The 8,984-nt window shown below is 48.3% G+C and overlaps 1 pseudogene; it reads right to left on the bottom strand.

Annotated features, from left to right (window-relative positions):
* Nucleotides 1-3,373: 3,373 nt before the first annotated feature.
* LOC125515992 (7-deoxyloganetin glucosyltransferase pseudogene) lies at nt 3,374-5,175 on the bottom strand (annotated as a pseudogene).
* Between the last annotated feature and the right edge of the window lie 3,809 nt (nt 5,176-8,984).

Raw genomic sequence — 8,984 nt, forward strand, 5'->3', positions numbered from 1 at the left:
TATGGATTTTCTAGAATACAAAAAACATCCAGAAAACAACAATTGGCTCTTGGCACTAACTAATATGTTAGTTCAATAAAAATAATATAAAAATGCCCCAAAACCATGCATAATTGATGTGAATACAACATGAATACTTGAAAAAATTATAGATACGCTGAAGTCATATCAACATCCCCAAGCTTAATACCTACTCCTCCTCAAGTAGGTAGATGACCAGAAAATATTTTTGAAGTCTGAATGCTAAAATAGAACAAAAAATTTATCCCATAGAGAATTACAGTTCAAATAACAAATAGCATCATTGTATTAAGTTCAACATAACATAAAGTGATAATGAAGTATCTCACAAATTTTTTAAGACAATATAACTGCAACCATGGCAACTCCCGTAACAATGATCACCGACATGGGGGTGTCTATCGGGACGAGGGAAGATAACGTTGATAGGGCAAGCGCTTCAACCACAACAACCCGGCAGAAAACTATTGCATTGGCAACTTTGCTTCCACTAGACATGGTGACGCGAACCTGTAGACAGACACTGGGGCCACGGATCACCTTACTAGTGACTTGGACCATCTGGTTGTGCACACGAGCTACATATAATGGAAGGATCAGGTGCGGGTAGCAAATGGGGAATGCTTGCCCATCTCTTGTATTGGCCACTTAAAACTTCCTAGCTCAAATATTTCTCCTGCACTGACGAATATTTTGCACATTCCAAGTATCCACCAAAATATCTTCTCAATTTATAGATCTGTATATAATGATCTTATTTTTCCATGGAATTTCACTCTTCATGTTTCAATGTGAAGGGTGGGGTAAAAAGAAGGTTGTTCGCGCAGCGGCAGCCTCTAGCCAACTCCTTGTCGCCGGTCGTAAGCAGCACCATGTTCACATGAAGCTTCATCTAGCGTTAGGATTTCTTTGTGTCAATGGCACCAACGTCTTGGTCATTGATAAAATAACGTAATTGAGTGCGTCATTTTTTTTTCGAGATTGACCGGGGGGCAAAAAGCCCCACCGTTTGTTATATTCCAACTCGAAGGTGACTTGGCAGTCAGTACAGATACATGTAAGCGCACAAAGGCGAAAAAAGAAATTACAGGGGAAGGCATCAAGAGAAAGCCCAAAACTAGAAAGAGAAACAAATGGAGGGGAAGGTTGGCAACAGAACCAAACCGAAACCCTTGAAAGCCGACATCTCGGGTAGCGAGCTCCGCTGAGCAGCTTGCTCCACCATTGACAATGAACCACAACCAGACCTAGGGAGAAAAAGATGGGCACCACCACCACAACAACAACAACTCGCAATGGAACATTATGGCACGAACGAAGGGCGTCGGATAGCCGAGTTCGTGCGGCGACACCGGTGTGCGCCGGCAAAGCCAAAGTACAACGCACCACCGAGACTGAAGGGTGCGGCACCGGTGTACCGCCGCCGAGGTCGAAGGGCAGCGTGCTGCGGAAGGCCACCCCAGGATGTCCACGCAAAACGTCATCCGGGCCACCATGAAGCACAGCCCTGCGGAATGGCGACACCAAAGTAGAAGCATATCAAGAAGCATCACTGACGCGAACGAAGGGCATCGGATAGCCAAGTTCGAGCGGCGGCACCGGTGTGCCGCCGGCGAAGCCGAGAAGGCAATGCACCACCGAGACCGAAGGGCGCAGCACCGGTGTACTACCGCCGAGGTCGAAGGGCAGCGTGTCGTCGAGGCCACCCCAGGACGTCCAAGCAAGCTCCACTTGAGTCGCCAAGAACAATGACCAGCCAAGATCGAAGCCGAGGTGGAGATGAAGCAGCAAGAGGCGAGTCCACCCGAAGCAGAAGTAATCCAAGAAGATGCCCCCAAGGAGGAAACGGCGTAGAGGCGTCGACACCATCTGACACGGGGAACCCCGGGTCCAAGATTTCTCTCGGGATCTGAGAGCTTGGGAGGGAGGGAAACAATGCCAAAATTGACGCCTTCAAGAAGGGAAAATGGCGGCAGCAGCCGTCACCGTCGATGAGGTTTTCACCCGGCAATGCCTCCTCCACCTCACAACCGGAGCAAGTCAGCCAACCACCACCGTAGCCCATTAGCCTAGGCAGCCAGGAGCTGCGAAGCGAGCTACGGAGGGCCAGAGAAGCAGCAACACACCGGACTGCCGCACAAATACCAAGGCAAGGACGAGGTGCACGGCGGCCAGCGCGAGGACGCAACGAGAGAGCACGGGGAGCTGGTCGGCGAGGCCACCCGAACCCGCCAGATCTGGCGCAGAAGCGCAACCGCCATGAGACCAGCTACGGCCGAGCGAATCTGGCCAGCCGGCGCCCCCCACGGGTTGGAGAGGAAGGGGGTAGGCCGGGCAACGCGCGGGCACCGCAGATCGGGGACGGGGGCGCAAATCGAGTCGCCGTCGTGGGGGCGAGGAGCGGACAGACTAGGGAGGAGGGGGAGCCTCACGGGGGCTGCGCCCGCCGCTGCCAGCTGCCGGCGGGCTTCGCCCGGCGACGTTAGCCGGCAGCGGCGAGGGGAGGCGCTGGAGAAAGAGGGGCTGGCGGCGGTGGCCCTGGTTCCGCTCGAGTCGCCTCCTGGGGAGACGACGCGGGGGCCTTCCTCTCTTCCTCTCTTGTGTCTCTAATCTGCTGTATCATCTTAGAGAGCGAGTGAACTGAGTTACCACTTCCTCATTTGTTCCAGCAAAAGTTTGTCTTAAGTCATGCGTCATCTATCTGATTCGTGTCAATGTGGTAAAATTTATCAACTCCCTTATTATGCCTCTAACCGTGTTACCACTTCTCCTCTCGAACAGGGACCCTCCTCTTGCATCCACCTTTCAAACATAAATCAGATGTTGAGCAAGTCTTCTACACCTTTCAAACACAGATCAAACGCTTCTCATTACAAAAGGTCATGATATCCAATCCAATTGGGGAGGTTGGGGGGCACAACACAGTGCGGCATATGCACACGCCCAAACAAAATGGGATTGCTAAGCATAAACATTGACACCTTGTTGAAACCGGAATTACACTCCCACTCACACATCACTCCCTCCTGTAGTTAAAAAGACGGTGGTGTGTCCTCCTCATAAATTATCTCATGGATCATGTCCAGTTTTTTTTACCGTTAGGTATTTACAAAAACTGACTGGTTTCCGGCTTTTGCGTTCCCTTTCGAGAATTACTGGTACCGTCGAAAAAATTTCAACCAAATTTTGATTTGAGCACTGAATAGGTTCAAATAAGGTGTGTACGCAATCGTTGCTACTTCACAGTCCTTGGTGTGGTAGTTAGTGACCGTTTCGTCCATGCGCCGGGTACCAGGTTAGAATGGACTTGTGGGAAGTAACGAAGTGGGCGGGCCACCGGGACAAAAACAACTAATCACAAAACCACGGGGCAATTACATTTATTTTTGGCACCAAAGTTTCTAAATTCACAATTTATTGAATTTTATTGGGCGGTAATTACCGAGATATTCTCAAAACTGGTTCTTACGACCTCCTCCAAAAGAAGGGATTTTCCGGCCTCCTCCAAAAAACCGGGATTGAGAAACCTTGGAGCAGGTACACTATTATTTCTTTATGCAGAGCGGCGAGGAGTAGGAGCTAGCACCTCATGGATCAACTCTTCGAAGTTGCGGCGAGACGAGCCGCCGGGCTTGGTCGCCTTGACCGCCTTTTCCCTCCACTCATGCGCCTTCTTCTTCATCACCTTGCCATTCTCCCCCTCCATGACCTCCGTGATAAGTCCTGACACGGTGTCACGTCGAACATCGCTGTCGATCTCCATGCCAACGCCCCATTCAGTGCATTGGTACCGGCAGATGGTCTGGTGGTCTGCGAAGAATGGCCAGCTGATGACGGGCACGCCGCCACACATGCTATCCAGTGTCGAGTTCCAGCCGCTATGTGTTAGGAACACGCCCACTGCTGGGTGATTCAACACCTGCTGCTGCGGGCACCAGGAGGAAATGAGACCACGCTCAGCGGTTTCGACCGAGAACTCCGGGGGAAGTACCGCGGTGTCACCCCTGATGAGGTCGGGACGGATGATCCAGAGGAAATGCCTGCCACTCATGGCTAGGCCCCAGGCGAACTCTACCAGCTGCTCGTTGGTCATTATGGTGGTGCTGCCGAAGTTCACGTACACAACGGAGCCAGGCTCCTTGTCGTCGAGCCACGGCAGGCACTCCTCCTGCTGCTTCCACAAGCTCATGCTGATGTTTGAGCTCGGCGCCAGCAGCGGGAGCGGGCCAATGGTGTAGACCTTGGGCAGGCCGAGCGCCTCCATAGCCGCCACCGCCTCTCCCTCGAGGTCATCGAAGGTGTTGATGATCAGTGCCGACGCGCCGACCGCGCGCTCTACGATCCCGAGCGTGAAATGCAACATGTAGTCGTCCGGGTCCGGACTGCGTATGAAGGTCGGGAAGTCCCTGAACCTCATGTTCCGCAGGCCCGGCAAGTCTTCCACTGGCGTGTCAAGGTACTCGTTCGTCAGCTGCTTGAAGTCCTTGATTGGTGCGAGGCCACGGTCGAAGAGGAGGCGGCAGTGCCGGAGAGCGACAAAGCTGACGGCGCTGGTTGCCCATAGCTGGACATAGGGGAGGCCGAGCTCCCTGGCTGCTTCCATGGAGAAGTCCATCACGACGTCGGAGAGGATGCAGGTCACGGGCGGGTGGCCCGTTGCCGGGTCGTTGAGGTCCGCGAGGAGGCGGCGGAAGGGCCCAAGGCAGACCTCCGCGATGGCCTTGCAGATTGACGGGACATCATGCGTGACGTTGTTGTCGGACCGTGACATGCCGTCCGGAATGGTGGCGAAGCGGAACCCCGGGACACCGGCCACCGCGGCCGCGCCCTGCGCATGGACAAGGCGGGCGTGGTCATACTCGGTGTTGACGAAGGTGATGTAGAAGCCGCGGGCGTGGAGCATCTTGGCCACGTCGAGCATTGGGTTGATGTGCCCTTGCGCGGCCGCCGGCAGGCACACGACGTGTGCTTTCTCGCCCAATGCTGAAGATGAACCCATTTCCAGCGGAGACGGCAATGGGATTTTGTGCCCTATTGTGTTGTTGTTGCTGCTGAGGATGCTATGCATTTCTTGGCATGGCTCTGACGACCTTGCCATACATTATTTATAGGTGGCACAATAGGGCAGCAATGGCGATGGGGAAACATACCGTAGACTGAACTGAGATTTCTTTATTGACGTATATCTTTCGATTGAGGATGGAAACTTCCAGTGGAAGCTCCACATGGACATGTCGGGCGGCGGGTTGGACCTTTACATGCTCAAAGTCTATGTATTTATCTATCTATCTATTATATCTATTATCTATCTATCCATTCTACTTTATCTATATATCTATGTATCTTCTATCTATATATCCATATCCATTATATTAAAAGCAAAATACGGATCAAAAGTCTATGTAGACCTGCCTAGCAAATGAACAACACATATGCCAAAACAAAGCACACGACTAGTCAGCAAACGTTTGCTAGCTAGCGGGTTGGAGCAGACACCCAAAAAAGGAAAGATGGTGTCTCAAGTTTGTTGATTTGGTCAGCAAACATGGTGATTTGTCCACACTTACTACTACTCTATATGATCCATGTTTTCCTATAGAATCTTACACTATTTTCCCTATGGAATCTTACACTATTTTGTGGTCTCTTCCATAATGAATCAAGATTCTCAAGTGTACCTATAGGTCCTAGCCATAGCCAGACTAAGCCTATGCGTACCTATAGGTCCTAGCAAGCTACTACCAACTGCCGATTTTATGTGATGATGATCAATCATTCAGGGAAAAGAAGATGCACATGCAAGTAGACAAATCCGAACTTTACACAAAAGAGAGCCAAATTGATAGTATAAGACGATGCGAGATGGTAAAAGTACTGGACACTATTCCGTAAAATTCACAATCGAGTTAAATTTGCCCGAAAAAAGTATGACCATGTTTTTGTGATCAATTTGCATGACTGCAAAAAATATTGATCAACATTACTCCACTCGACGAACGTGTACAGATACGGATGCTCATGTTAATTTTTTAAAGTTTTTGTTTAGATGGCTCATTTTTTTAAGACAATTTCAGATGGCTCATTTTTTTAGGGGGAGATGGCGGGAGCCACTAGTTAACGAGCGCTCCTTCTGGAGCCTCGCAACAATCAGCGCCACTTGGCGCGCTCTCAGCCATTTGCCAAGTGTCGTGCTCTGGGCGCTCCCTCCGGATTTTATTTTTTTATTTTTCTGCACGTGTTTTCTGCTATTTAAACAGTTTTTTTTGGGTTTTTTTGATGTTCTGGTTTTCCACCGGTCTTCCTTAGCTTTTCAACAAAAAAATCGAAAAAAACTTTTTTACGCGAGAAAACGCATTTTATTTTTTCCCTTTCACGAGAGTCACAATTTTGCTTTCGTGAGAGCCACGGTTTTTCTTTCGCGAGAGACACGCCGTGCCTATTGGAAACGAAAAAAACGCGTTTTCTGTTTTTTTTCCTTTCACAGGAGTCATGGTTTTGCTTCCGCAAGAGATACGGTTGTGCTTTCGCGAGAGTCACGGCTGTGCCTCTCGGAAACGACAAAAAACGTGTTTTTTTGTTTTCTTTCCTTTCGCGAGAGTCACGGTTTTGCTTCCGCGAGAGGCACGGGTGTGCTTTAGCGAAAGTCACGGCCGTGCCTCCTTGGAAACGAAAAAAAAAACGCGTTTTTTTCCTTTCGCGAGAGGCACGGTTGTGATTTCGTGAGACGCACGGGCGTGCCTCTTTTCGAAAGGGGGAAAACCCATGCTCCCGGTCCAGTTTTTTTTTGTCTGGTTTTTTTGTGAAAAAAAGCTCATCCAAACCTATCAACATGGGATCTAGTTTTAAAGATCTCGATGCGAGGAATCCAACGTTGAAAACGGTTTGAGATTTGGACGCACGGTTTGAGTGATAAAATGTTTTGAATAAACGGATCTACGAAAAAAGGGAAAACTCCCCACTTGTCGCAACCTGGGGAGTTGGAGTGATCTTTGCAACGAGTACTCCTCAACTAGTGATTTCGGGAGATGGCTCATGTTTGTAAGAGGGTTTACTTTGATTATTTATTTAGATCACAGTGCGTTGAATATTCTCTAGCCCGGCCCAGTCCAGTCCAGCCCAGATCAGATGGCACGTGAGAGATAGGACGCATGAGTCTGGAAATCCTATTTGACCCTCCCTGCGTCTAATGGTCGACAAAACGCACAGGTGCGTGATCAATTGGGTCGGCCATCTGGAGGATACCAAGCACATGTTATTCACTTGTGCAAAAGCTTAAGATATATGACAATTACTGGGTTTGGACTTTGCTATGGATAAAGTACGCGTTGTTGATCATGCGGGAGAAGTTGTGCTAGAATATTTATTGCTAGAACCAGCTGAAGAATGTGTGGTCCTTGGTGTGGGAAATTCAACGGAAGTAATTGCTATTGGTTCCTGGTATTTATGTGGGAGAGGAGAAAATTAATGCATAATAGAAAGGTCCAGGAAGCTAAGTTCATAGTAATGAAAATCAGAGTTTTGGTTGCTATACTATGGCGAGCGATGCAAAGGCGATGATGAAGTGACATGGTTGGGAAACACCAAGGAGCAACTATGTGAAGCTAAATGTGGATGGGGCTTTTTACCAAGACTTACTCAAAGGCGCTTATGGCGAGATGTCATCAGAGACTCGAATGGCAGATTCGTCGTGGCATAAATTAAGGAAATTGATTGGTGCGGAGATGCGCTAGCTTATGGCCGAGGCACAGGCCTTATGGTTTGGTCTTAATTTGGCAACTACAGTCGGGTCTAACCGCATAGAGGACTCCGACAATATCAAGGTGATATAGACAATGAAGAATGGATGTCGCTCTTTCGGTCTATCAACGATAGTTTTTGATAATATATATCACCTTGCGTGTGATTTCCTGCATATTATTTTTTAGCATGCTCCTAGAGAGACTAATTGTGATGCCCATGATTTAGCCAAACTAGTTAGAAGTAAGGTGTGTGGGGTGGATGAAAGATCCATCCGTAGAGATCATTAATACGCTTGTAAAAGATAATATGATGATCACCTTGCAATAAAGAGTAGTCTGATGTTAAAACAATTGGGCCAGCCATCTCCTGCAGTACGTGACCTTGGAAGTTCCAGTTTTGGGAACCTTCTAGAGCTTCCTAGCCGGGTTTTACTGGGTTAGGGAACATTCTAGAAGATTCCTGAACCGTTTTTTTCTATTTCTTTTTTCTTATTTTTGTTTTTTTATTTTCTTCTTTTTTGTTTCCTTTAATGTAAAATATGAATATTTTTTGTACATACAAACAAAATATTGAAAATGAAGAAATTTTTCTAAAGCTTTGAAGATTTTTTAAACACGATTATTTGTAAAAGTGAACAATTTTTAAAACTTCAGTTTTTAAAAAAAATGCAAAATAAAATTTATTTCATTGTCAAAATTTATTTCATTATTTTATTTCATTTTACATTTTTTAAAAAAACTGAAGTTTTAAAAATTGTTCACTTTTACAAAAAAATCGTGTTTAAAAAATCTTCAAAGCTTTAGAAAAATTTCTTCATTTTCAATATTTTGTTTGTATGTACAAAAAATATTCACATTTTAAAAGTTTTTCGGGTTATTCAAATCGTTTCGTCCATGTGCGAGTGCGAGGTACCAGCTTAGAATCGACAACACTTTAATTGTAGAAGTGGTGCATATCCCCCACGAGGCTCTCTCGCGTTGCTCCCGCGGGCGGCTCGGGAGAGCAAAATCCAGCCCACCGCCGGGAGGCCACCCACCGAAGCCGCTCCCCTCGCCGCCGCCAGTGTACGCAGCAGGGCAAAGCCCGTGCAGTGTAGGCGGCGGCGGGGCCGTCAGTCACTTCCACACTGGATCGAGGGGCGCGCGGGCGTCCCGATCTGGCGGCGACTGGAGCTCGGCGAGGCGAGGTACGCGAGTGGGGCGCACTCGCGAGGTGCCTGCGCC

This window comes from Triticum urartu, chromosome 6A (assembly GCF_056163025.1).
Source record: "Triticum urartu cultivar PI428250 chromosome 6A, HENAU_Tu73, whole genome shotgun sequence".
Classification (NCBI taxonomy): Eukaryota; Viridiplantae; Streptophyta; class Magnoliopsida; order Poales; family Poaceae; genus Triticum; species Triticum urartu.